The sequence below is a fragment of the Chrysoperla carnea genome, chromosome 4 (genome assembly GCF_905475395.1).
Source record: "Chrysoperla carnea chromosome 4, inChrCarn1.1, whole genome shotgun sequence".
NCBI classification, from domain to species: domain Eukaryota; kingdom Metazoa; phylum Arthropoda; class Insecta; order Neuroptera; family Chrysopidae; genus Chrysoperla; species Chrysoperla carnea.
Genome location: NC_058340.1, coordinates 35053607 through 35067247, shown reverse-complemented (window position 1 = coordinate 35067247; position 13641 = coordinate 35053607).

Genomic DNA, 13641 nt, shown 5'->3' with positions numbered 1-13641 from the left:
CCATTTAATAAAAAAAGGAAAATAAATTATTCTTTTAAAAGAATTAAGTATTTTTTTCATTAAAACATGTTTTTCTATAAATGCAATATTAAACCATTTCTATTTATAAATTTTTCGTTATAGTTTTACAAAATTTATAGATCGTTTTATACCGAGGCATCAAGTTTAGACCTGCCTCGTTGTACCATTTTTACATTAGCAAGTATTGGATTAAGAGTCAGGTCAAAAAAAATTGAATTTACTAAAGCTGATCATTTTAGGATTGGTTAGTTTCAGAAAAAAATTTATAATATTGTCAAATAATTTATTCAAAAAATTAGTTATGATTTTACATTTTCAGGTTTCTATTACAAGTAATCTGCCCATGTTAGAATTTTGAAATATAATGTGTAATATTTTTGAAAGGCGTAGGATTCATGTGAACTGAATTATATAATAAAAACTTCTACGTATTAGTCCAAGAGATGCACGGGAAAAATATGTACGAAAAAGACTCAATCTTGTACCTCCAATCAGTGAAGAACCTGTTTTCGACATTTGGGCAGATATGTAACGATGGATCTATCTACCATTTACACAAAAATTCGGCCACCTTAAATTAAAAAGGGAGATATACGCCACCACAATTTTTCCAAAAGAAAGGCACAAATTGGGAAATATATGATTCATCATTTTTTCAGCCAACTTTGAACGGTAAATAATAATAAAAAGCCTGATGACCTAGGAATTTTTTGTGATTTTTGGAAATTTTGTTTATCAAAAAATTTATTTATAAAGTTTTAATAAAATCCCTAGTATTATTCAATCCTTGCATATCTCCTTAATACCGATTTTTTACCGTTAGATTTTTACCGTCTATCACCCGGACCATACGAGTCATAAATTGAACATAATAAAATCAGATTGAAATAAATAAATAACTTTAATGAGTTGTTAGGTTGTTTTTTAATTATATTTTCTTTAATGATACATTTTTCAAAAGTATTATTATTAATTGTAACTATAAACTTGTATGAAATAAATGATTAATTTGAATTGATTAATCGGGTGTGGATGTTTAATTAATGTATATTGAATTCAAGTGCAGATATACTGAATATTTTAAGGAAAAATAATATTGCACGTGTATTTGATATTTTTATTTCAAGTTATATAATTACGTTACACGAAAAATCAAAGATGCAACGTTCGATCGACATTATGGACTTACGTGGGCCTAACTAACTGACAATATGAGCAAAATTCCGTTGGTGATCGCTAAACCAAAGCTAGAAATTAATTTGAATCATTGTTTGTAAAAATGTGTTATTCTTCTCTCTATTTTAAATTTTGCAAAAGTGTTTTATTCTCTTTATTGCACACTCTCTGAGTTTAAGCTTCCCTTTAAGTTCTTGCTTTATTATGATATCATCACCCTCTGCATAATTTTTATACGATAAATGAAATATACCAAGGTATACTAAGTTTAGTTCCAAGTTTGTAACGCTTAAAAATATTGATCATATGAACAAAATTTTGGTATAGGTGTTCGTAAAATCACCTAATTAGTCCATTTTCGGTTGTCTGTCTGTCTGTCATCACGATTACTCAAAAACCAAAAAAGATATCAAGCGAAATTTTTATAGCGTTCTTAGGACGTAAAAAGTGAGGTCGAGTTTTTAAATGAGCAACATAGGTCAATTGGGTCTTGGGTCCGTAGGACCCATCTTGTTAACCGTTAGAGATAGAACAAAAATTTAAATATAAAAAATGTTCCTTATAAAAAAATAAACAACTTTTGTTTGAAAAATTTTTTCGCAATCATCACCGTTTACCCGTGAGACCGCAAATTATGCGCTAATTGTATAGTAGTATGTATTATATGGGAATATCAGTTATATTGTAGTAACCTGATCCAGTTTGACATGTATGTATGTGTAATGTGACAGAGTAATAAACACTGTCTGGTATTTCAACAATTAACTCAGTCAATTGTTTATTTTCACTGGTTTATCAACTTTTTCCTATCCAAGATCTTCATCTAAAGGTTTAATAGTCCCAGCAATCACTATGCTGTTAATTCTCTTATACGATAGGTAATATATTTTCCTGTGCTATACTAATGAAACATTGCACTTAGTTCTATTGCCTCTAAAAATCAGAAAATTCATTTCTGGAATATATATATCGAAAATTTTACTTTTAGACTTTTAGAAAACAAGGTCTAGTAACTAGGATTATTTTCATAAATAATAAATTTTATTTTGCATTCAAAAATGAGATAATAACGAAATCCGGTATTCTATTACTCGCAAGTATGTAAATTGTTTTATAATTCACTACTATTTTTCTTAATTTTCGGTTATAGTTTCGTTTATAGTAAACGTGTTTACAATTGATGTTCTTGGACCAAGAACCTATTTACTTATTGTTAAGAACATGTTTTCTTGCAACTAGCACTTTTGTTTGTTAGGTTTTTTTGAATTTACATATTGATTTCAATGAATTCAGATTAAGATAATATGTTGGAAAACGGTGTAATTAAATAGTATCTTTATGCTTAAGAATTCAAGCAAAAACCACGCCTCTGCACTTTTTTTAATAATGTAGCATTACTTATCAGTTACATATAATAAATATTAAATGTATACCTACCTCCTGCTGAAAGTGAGAGGGATTTAATTCTAATTTGATAAGACTTGTTATCTACAATGAATTTCTTTACTTATATAACTTATTTATTTTCATATTGAGGTAGGTATTTCAACTAAAACAAACCATTAATATGAGTGAAACACTTCAACTTCCCAGCATATGAATTGCTTTAACAAGTATAATCGTACAATCTCATAGCTTTAAACAAGTGAAAACAAACAATTGAGTTAATTGTTGGAATACCATACACAGACAGTGTTGATTACTCTATCACATTACACATACATACATGTCACACATACATAACTAATATTCCCATGTAATACATACTATAAAATTTACGCCTAATTTGCGGCCTCACGACTAAACAGTGATGTATACGAAAAAATGTTTCAAACAAAAGTTGGTTATTTTTTTATAAGAAATATTTTTTAAATTTAAACTTTTGTTCTATCTCTAACGGTTTACAAGATGTGTCCTACGTACACTAGACCCAATTGACCTATGTTGCTCATTTACGAACTCAACCTCACTTCTTACGCCTTGAGTACGGTGTCAAAATTTCTGCTTGATATCTTTTTTGGTTTTTGAGTTATCGAGTTATCGAGTTGACAGACGGACGGGCGGACAACCGAAAATGGACTAACTAGATGATTCTATGAACACCTATACCAATATTTTTTCGTAGCATCAATATTTTTAAGGGTTACAAACTTGGGACTAAACTTAGTATACCTTGCATATATCATATATTCATGGTATAAAAATTATATCAATAACGACATGGCACCAAACACTACATAATAACGCCAAGATGTACCGAGAAGGCTACCACTAACGACATGCAGAAACAGGAGAGACAAGTAACTAAGGGTTCAAAATTTTCTTAATCGTTTACTATCTAGAAAACGTTACAAACTTACAAGGTTATAAGATAAATATTAATTATCATCAACAGACCGAATCAATTAACACAATAAAGAAATAAGCACACATTACCTTCATTCATCAGAAAAGGGCTAAATTATATAAATTGCAAATAAAAAAAAATTGTTTTAAACCATTATGTAGCATCACATATAAGTTTACATTATGAGAAAACAAGTTTATCATATGATATATACAAAATGATAATACTCATAATCTTCACGATAATCAGACGACGCGACAGGTGATTTCAACGATCACACGATTATAATTACAATACATACGAATGTGTTCTTTATTTGCATTGAAATCACCCTACTAGCTCTGTATGTGTGTACATATAAGATTCTACATATAGGGTACTTTAAATGCACCCTAAGTTGAATTCATAATAGGAATTCACTTGTTGCGACTATAAAAATACACTGGCTTTACTGTTTATGTTAGGGTATGACTTGTCGTTTAGAATTGACGATCGTATTTTTAAGTCAGGAGTTTTACAAAGAAATGTATTATTAAATGTTATGTAAATAAAATATTTTTGTATTTCGTGCATCTAATAATTTCAAGTAAAAATAAGAGTTGCAGGTTTAAGACTAATTCCATACAGGATTGACAATTTTAATCGGTTATGATTAATAGCTCGTTTTGTAGTTAGCCAATCCAGAAATAATTTGCGCAAAAGTTTCAGAGTTTGATGAAGGGCATCATGTTCTGACATCAGTTTGAACCTAGTTCTCCGGCTTAGTTAATTTAAATCCTAAAAGGTAAGAGTTGATCCTCATAAAAAACAAAAATTTTTTATTTAAAATATTTTTTCGAAAATCGTTAGCTTTCGAAAGAAATGCGACTTAAATATATGTCATTATTGCATTTAATCGAAAGAAAACACGCTAGTTACGGAAAAAGACATTGGCCAAAATTTGTCAAGGCAATTGATTCACCTCTGTCCTCAACTTTGACCTAAAATTCTAGTTTCAAGTTCATTTGAACTTGATCTTCAAATGAGGTCAAAAATTTACTTGGGCTTTATTGTCCTTTTCTCTAAAAAAATTTTCTAAAGCAAGAGTATTTTCTTTCGATTAAGTGCAATAATGACATATTTTCAAAAAAAAGCTAATGATTTTCAAAAAAAATGTTTAATTAAAAAAAGGTTAATGAAGATCAACTTAATAACTCGAAAATTTGCATATGTCTGGTCCCAAAATTTTTCCCTTTGACTCTAAAAAAAAAAAATAGTAGTATGTTCCTCGAAGCGCTGAGATTTTAGATAAAATTATGTACTCAAAATTTGCATTAACTCGAACAATAAGACTACTGTAGACGGAAATTCGTAAAATTTCGAAAATTATACAATCTTAAACTACATGTTTAGACAGTTAATGAAGCTTATCTAGCTATGAAAAGGAATAGAATTACAAATTTCTCGTTAGCATTAGAAAATTATGACAACAGTTTCACTTATTACAATTCGATTACATTTATTATTACATGATGTAAATTTAAGAGTTATTATGATAAATAATGAAAAGAATTAATATGCCATATAGAAAGTAAAACGAAGCCCTGTTGACGATTTTACCTAGCACGTTTTTTTGAAAGAAATCAAAAGTAGCATATTGTAACAAAGCACAACCATCGCTGGGAAATTGTATCTACGCTTATTCGAATAAAATATCACTGTTCAGATTATTATAATCTTTTTCAATTTGAATCCATTATTTCAGTCTGATTACTTCATTATCATATTCTTGTTTAAACAAATATTAGAAGAGATATCGGTCAAATAGTCAATAAGTAAATCGTCATAGTCGTATAAGTCATAAACGGTTAGTGATACAAAAAAAAGTTATTTTACAAAAAGGTGGGTAATTTAATTATCTACAATAAATGTTATTACCATTTTTGGTCTAAAGTGCACGGCTATGGAGGAATAGCCTAAAACGGTTGTCCTTAAAATAGAGGCACTTTTCCCGCTTATTTTTGTAAAGATTTTGTGCATTTATATTCAGTACGTGATATTGAACCTATTTAAATAAAAAAATAACTCCTGTAATTTAGTTCATTATGGACAAACGTAATTACCTTCTATATAACCTGTATTAGATTTAAAAACCAAAATTCATCATTCCAACAAGAAAATAGCTTTTTTTCTTAGAAACTATACCTTAATAAATATCACATTATTTTAATTTTGGATCCAACGATTATTTCTCTTCAAAAAATTTCCCCAAAGTTATTATATAATAAATCTTATGACGCCGACAAAAAATTTGATAAATTACCATTTTACGAATTTTTGTTCCTTGCCATTACCTAACTAACAAACTTTTAACTGTTTACATAAAGGATTTATTTAAATCCTTTTTGTCGGGACAGTTATAAAAGAAAATTCCAAACAAACTGTGAACATATCATTTATATGTTTATGCTAATGTTAAATATGCAAATTACCCTCAACAAAATTTCAATTCTAACCGAATTTTAAAAAGAAGTCACAGGGTGCACACATAAGAGAAAGTGTTATATTGGTAGGGTTATAAAAAAAAAATTTTAATTTATTTTCTAAAAATTATCTTACATCAGAAATTAATATTGCACCATAATTATGTCAATAAAGCAAACCATAGAAAAAGGGCGGTATGTTTATGAAAAATAGGGTTAATAAAATAATAAAATCAAAGGGTATGAAATAATTTCAAAAAAAAAATAAAAGTAAAAGTGAAATTTTTAGAGATGTCTTTGATAATTTACCGTCAATATAACAAATTTTTAAAATTATCAGAGGTAACAAAAAAAAGGGTCTACATATGTGAATGACCGATCTTTTCAAGAAATATTGGATTAGATAACAGATGGCATTGCATTCATTGGAAGTATAATGGATGACACAACGCCATATGGAATGGATACATTGGGATAAATTGTTGGTAGTTTATTATGACGATTATTTTTTCAAAATTATATAATAATAAACTATTGTAATCAGGATTGCTAGATTATTTCGATCAAAAAGCGAAAAGATGGGAGCTTTAGTTTAAATTTGTTATAGAAATTAGTACCTACCTAAAAGTATCGAAATTTCAGTTTATTTACCTATTTGACAATTATTTTTTCAATAAATTGTCTGAAATCGATTTGAGAAATGGTTCTTCGAATGTGATTTTGGATATATCAACAATCAATCACCAAATAAACACATTTGTTGTATTTTTTGGGTCAAAAATACCTTAAAAATTTGTTTTTCATTTTTTGCGATTTTCTTTAAGGGTCGAAAAGTCAGTTTACAAGGTTAATTTAACCAAAAAAAATCGGGTTAATTTGATGATTGGGTATCGGTGATGAACTGGAGTATCGTTACTTTTGGGTATTAACTGCTGTTTCAAAAACAGAAATATAATTATTTTTCAAATAAATTGAGTATATTTTACTGTTTAATGTGCAACTTCCGAAATATCGCTCAAAATATTAAGAGTCTAAGAATCCAAATTTTGTAGTTTTGGGACAAAATTACTGTAGTTATGTACCAATCTTTATCACAGCTAAGAACGAAAAACATTTTCCAATTTTTAACATTTTCTTGAAAAAATCAACAAAATTAGAGAAATTTTGAATGGAAAAGTACAAAAATTAAGTTTACTTGACGATAGTTCGATTAGTTAATATGATTTCACTCTCGAAATCCTATGTGAAGACAACCCGTAAAAAACGAAGGATTAAGAATTTAGCGTTTCAGTTGATGTTTTGTTTCAAATTTCATAAAATATTTCACGAAAGTTTTCAAAGACGTTAATTAAAATTATTTATGGGATTTAAAACCAAGCTAAAATTCATATTTCCTTGAAAATGAAAATAAACTTTTGTGAAATTATTTACAGCATTTTTTTTTTATTTAGTTGGCTAAACCACATTTTACAAAAATTATTTTTTTTGTATTGGATTTAAGTTAATTATTTTAACTAAATGTTGTTTGTTAGGATGTCGAAAACCTGTTCCGGGTTATAATTATATTTTTGTATTGTTTGTAGTAAGTTTTGTGATTCGAAATTCTTTTTATTTTTATTTATTCCATGTTAATAACAAATTTATTTATTTCATGCAAATAATTATCATTACAAATAAAAAACAAACACAAAGAATATTTATTTAAAACAATAGAATTTAAATATTGGACAAATTATTGAACCACACACATACACGTTTTACGCAATTGTGAGAGATTTTTGACATCAAATTCATTTCAAAATACATTCATTGAACTTGGAAGTTGTGGTTATTTAGATTATTTAAAAACAAACTCGGAATTTTAAGTAAGTTTGCCCATTAACTCTACACTTAGGCACTAAAATACGCCTCTCCATTTCCAGAATTTTTTTTCCGGGATTTTAAGATATATATTTCAAATCGTAACATTATGAACTTCATTGCATTCCCAAAGAAAAAGTAATGAAAATGTAATGCAGAATCGAATTAAATGCAAAGGTCATACATGATTTAAGAATATGTTTCCACAAAAAGGAGTCTCTGGGCACGGGAACAAACATATTACAATGCCAAAATAATAAGAGATGACGTGCATAGAAAACGTAACTATGCTTTTCTGGATCAACTGAAATAGTTTAAAAAATATTTTAATGAGTGTCCCACGAAACCTTCTTCCGGAGCACCATAAAATTCAATGAGCTGTATTCAGTGGAACGTGGTTAAGTGAGACATCAAGGGATCTATAACTTAATTTCACTTATTCCACTTGTCCAGTGTCTCAGATATGCAGGTATAAATACATATCTATCTCATTTGTAGAGTCATCTAATTCGACACAGACTTCATCGCGTGTCTTCCCACTTTCATAAACACTATTTGAGCCTTTGTTTCGGAATTTTTCAAATAAACATCCGTATAATAGTAAGCAAAACTAAAACTTGAGGCTCAAAATTAGTTAAGTACGGTAATATATAACTGCGCTAATAAGAAAGTGAACAAACAAAACGATGTTATCTCAGTTCTCAGTTACAAAGGTTAATGCATATAAAATTCACTCGCTGTCTCAATTATAGAGTTAGCTATGACGATAAAATCGAAAGAACGAATCCCAGATATAAAAGTTTGCTTCATCCCACTGCCAGAGTTATGCAGATTTCTCACTTACCCAGGTCCCACTTATCCAACTTCCACTGTATTTCATAAATTTTCCCTGATCTTTACAATTTTAAATAATTACCACTGTTTTCAAAGTAAAAAATCGAAACTTATCTGAATGTTTTTAAGAATATACACAATTCACTAGTTTGGAAAAAAATTGGGATGGATTTACTGAACAAATTGAGACGATTGTCAATACTTACAATGTTTGTGGACGAGTTTCGAAAATTTTATCGATTAAACAGCTGGTTTAGGGCCAAGCAAAACAAGACTAATTACTTAAATATAAAATTAATCAATACATTTTTTTTACCTTCTTCACAATTTTAAGTCCTTGAAATCATATGATATCCACTTAAAATATCATCGACATTTTGATTGCTCTTTGATTGATGGCCTATCATCTAGCAAATAACTCAACTTTTTAACATATTCCAGTTGCTGATATAGCCTTGCAACTTCATCATTTTATATATTATATGGTTTTTTTTTTTTTAAATTAATAGGTTATATCCTGCATTTCCAAAATATGGGGTTTTGTAGCATTTTTTAAATATATTTTGATATTTATAAATATTAAATTCGCCAATATTTTTATAAGGCTTCAAGCGACATTTTTATGCTTAGTTTTTTCTTTTTGATGATTCTAAAGATCAGTTGATCACATATCCAAAATTTTAATTTATGATTAAATGATTTATATATCATAAACGCTCAATAAATCATTAATTGTAAAATATATTTGTTTTTGTTTTTAACTTCCGCTAAGAAAATAGGGAAGTTATTGTTTTCACCCCGTTTTACCAAAATCGAGTTTTCATCAGATCTCGACGTTTTAAGGTGTCAGGAAGCTTCCCTGACTACTTTCGCGAGGGTGTCTGTGTGGCTGTATGTATGTATGAGTATGTGTGTGTGTGTGTATGTAAACCTCTCATAACTTTTAAACGGCTTGTTTGATATAGTAAATTTTGACAATATCGGGGATAAAAATATTGTTTTTCAGGTTTCTACCTTCGAAATATGTAAAAAAAGAGGTTTTTATTATTATTTAATTAATATTAGGCAAAATCTGACTCAATTTTCGTGGACAAAAGTCGTTTATAAGTTTCAAAGAAGAAAGATGGTATTAAATGCAAAAATAAAATTTTTGAGGCAGTACGATCATGAGCATTTTTTACCTAAAGAAATTTATATAATTGACATGTGTAGATAACCTGAGCTAGTCTTACCAATAAGAATATCAGAATCAAGATTGAAGCAGTCCTACAGCTATATTTTCGTTAATCTTTAGAGTCTCCGAAGGGAGCCATGTTTAGAATTGAAAAGATCCGTTAAAATTTATGAAATATAGTATTAATTCATATATCCTTCGACGAATGTGAGACGTGCCCGACAAATTTACATTACAGAATTCCAAAACAACGTAAATTGAGAGAAATGTAAGAAAAATGTTTAAAAATGAATATATTAATATAAGAATAATATTATCTATAATACCTTAAAAGATAGATGCACTTAAAATGTATGTCTTTACAACTAACTACAAAAAAATTAAATCCTATACAAATTATTTATATGATAATGTCAATAAATTTTCAATGCATGCACAAAAATAAATATTTTTGTATGTATATGACAAAGATCAAAAGTATAAAATTATAAAATATCAAATGTTTAAAACAAAGATAAAATATATATATGAACAAAATATTTATAAATATAAGTACACATTATTAACTATAGTGAAAAACTCTTACCACGATATTAATTTAAAGAATTTTAATAAAAAATACTTTTTAAAGAACAAGCTTTTATTGTACTAAAAAGTAGAAAATAGTTTTATCTATGAGTCACTCATACCCGATTATTTGTAAAATTGCTCAATTAAGAATATCAAAAATGAATCGGAACGCCTCATCTACTCCACATGCCTAATTATTTTCCGATTCATTCTTGATATTAAGCGCCTCAAGCTTTTACCAATAGGTAAACCAATAGCTAAAAAAAGTGTATATATATCAAACATGGTGGAAGCGATGGAAAAATCAGAGCAACCGTACCATGCATAGTCATGCAAACTAAATTTGCTTGCAAAATTTCAGCTCAATCGGAAACCGGGAAGTGGATCAATTTTGACTTACAAAATTTAATTACAGACAGACAACGGGAGAGGTCAAACTAAATAAAAGCTTGTAAGCGAGCAAATTATCGCTTGATTCAAAGAATCAGTGAACAATTAATTGATTGAGAATTTGTATTTATTATCGAGATTTCTTGATCTTTACTTTCTATTGCTAAATAGACTATAAATAAATAGAACAAAGGAATGTTCAAATGTTCAATGTTTTAGAAAATCTATAGAATGATGTTAAAATTAATTCTATTCATATTCCCCCCAGCAGATAATTTCAACTGAGAAGTCTTAGTAAAATTCCTATTTCATACTATTTTAGGCCCATCTGTGCTTATACATCCTTAATTGGTCGGACACAACAGGTTTTTTTTTTGTTTTCTATAATTTATTAAGGTTTTAACTTAGTTTTTTTTAAATTTCCACTGGCTAGTTTTTCAGAAATCTATAAACATATCACCCATCTACCGTTTTAACATAAAAACAATGTTAAATATGCCTACTTTTAAAGTCATTTATTTATTTAAGTATTCGGACAACCACCTCTAAAATTTTCAGAATTAATTTAGACTTTCCCCAACTTCATATAAAAAAAATCAAACTTTTTGTTTAAAATTGCCTTGGTGCTCGTACATCCGTAAATTGAATATAGCCAAAACAAGCAAATGGATTCGTTGCGACAGTTACTAAACTTTGTTATACGTATTTTGAAAATTTCATGGATATCGTTAAAAACAATTTTCACTATATTTTCTGCTATAAAAATAATACGTTTGAATATACTATGTGTCTACAAACACACAGGACAGAACAAAAATCATGATGACGGGACGGGGATTATTGGTTAGAAGGTGAGGAGGTAAAGAAAAGCAACGTTTTTATGTTCGTGTATATTATAGCAAACTATACTAAGCAACAAGCTAAGTAAGTATAAAATACAAAAAAAATATATATACTTACCGAGTGTATGGTAGGAGTGGGGATCGGTGAGGAGAATTAAGAAACAAGGAATAGCTGTATCGTGAGTGCCGCCTTGAGACCCAACAACTATATACTTACATACATATACATACAAAACTATATACTTACAAATACACAGACATATGAAATAATAAACTCGACCTGCGGCTTTCAATACATACTTAACAGGTAGTTCAGTTCAAAGCCAATGCCAGCCAATATCTAGCTTGGTTTTATAGTTATATCAGGTGCAAAATGTGTGCATCTATCTATAGTTTAAAACTATATTCTACAGGTTTAATGTACCTGCTTTCTTTTGCCTTTAAAAGGGGAATATTTTTTTATTTGTACTTCATATACTTATTTGAGGGGTGCAAAAGGTAAAACAAAGACGAAACGATTGTGTTAATTTTATGCATTTAAAAAATCAGAATCTGGTCTTATTGATTTTCATGACGATTGCACTCATACGTTAAAATTTATATATGGGTCTTTTATCGAATTTGTATGTGTATTAATATGTGTATTAATGGTGTTGGCGCAAGGAAGCAACAGTAACACATTGCATTCAGATTATGAAATTTTGCTTTTCCAATACCAATACCGCCCCCGTGCAAATAGGTATAAGTACAGACTCGGTTGTTGAAACTCTTTGCTTCGTAATTCAATTTTTTAACATTTCCATACTTTTCGTAGAGTGAAAATATGTTTAATTTATACCAGTCGAATATTTCAAAATCAAAATCTCAATTAGAGGCATTTTCTTTGTTTTTTAGAAGTAAAAAAAATATAATAGTCCAAATTTTGACTTCATTAGTTCCATAATTCGGAAATCTGCATTTGAGATTAGAACCACGTTCTTACTTGTAGTTCTGTATTTTCTACGCGTTATTTTATCCTGTCTCACGTGATGTGTACTAAATTATTTATGAAAATTCTAACAAAAGGGCTCTAAATTTTTGTCGTCATGCTTTTCATATTCAAGAATTATATTCCAAGTAGTCCGAATAATTCTTTCTTCCCAAAGTTAGTGAAAAGGTATATGTTTTCCTGTTAGTTTTTTGAACACAAAGAAAAGATTCCGCAGATTGGTTACGGTTTAATGAAAACTGCGGTTTCTTGGAAAATCGTCTATTTTTCGTTTCAAAGGTTTTTTTGTTAATGTTAATTAGAACTTTCTACCGAGTCAGGGATTATTTACACGTGTTGAAGTTCTACGAAACAAGGCGTAATGCTGACGTATGTATAAGAATATGGTTGTGTGTTTAAGACAAAAATTGTGGCATCATGTAGCCAAAGTGGCCAAATTCATGACATCAGTGTTCTAAACAAGGAAAATGGGTTTCTTTGCTGTTGCAGTTGAGAAATTTTTAACATCGGATAAATATGCAACATGTGGTTGGTAACATTTTGTTTTTGGCCAGACTCTACCTAAAATACAAAATGTCCGTGAATGTGAAACCCCAAGTCCATACAACTGAACTGAAACACACCAACCTACCTGTTGTTATGAAAAAAAAAAGATATATTTTTGTATAGAGTTAGAGGAGTGGGGGTCAGATTACTTTAGTTGGAGTTGACTAAGTAATGTTGTATTTTTGTTGTATATACCTATGTTGATAGAATACAACGGGGGTGTTGAGACGTTACGGGACGAGGTAAATATTACAGTCAGATCATCAGAAAAGTGTATACAACAGTTTTCTGACAATACAACGGTTCTAAACCTTCAATCCATAACATCACACACACCATAATATTTTTTTAATACCGTTCTAACATCCACCAAGAGAGCACTCTATAGCAGTTTTCAGCTGCAGCACACAAGCTAAATTTGATAACAGTGG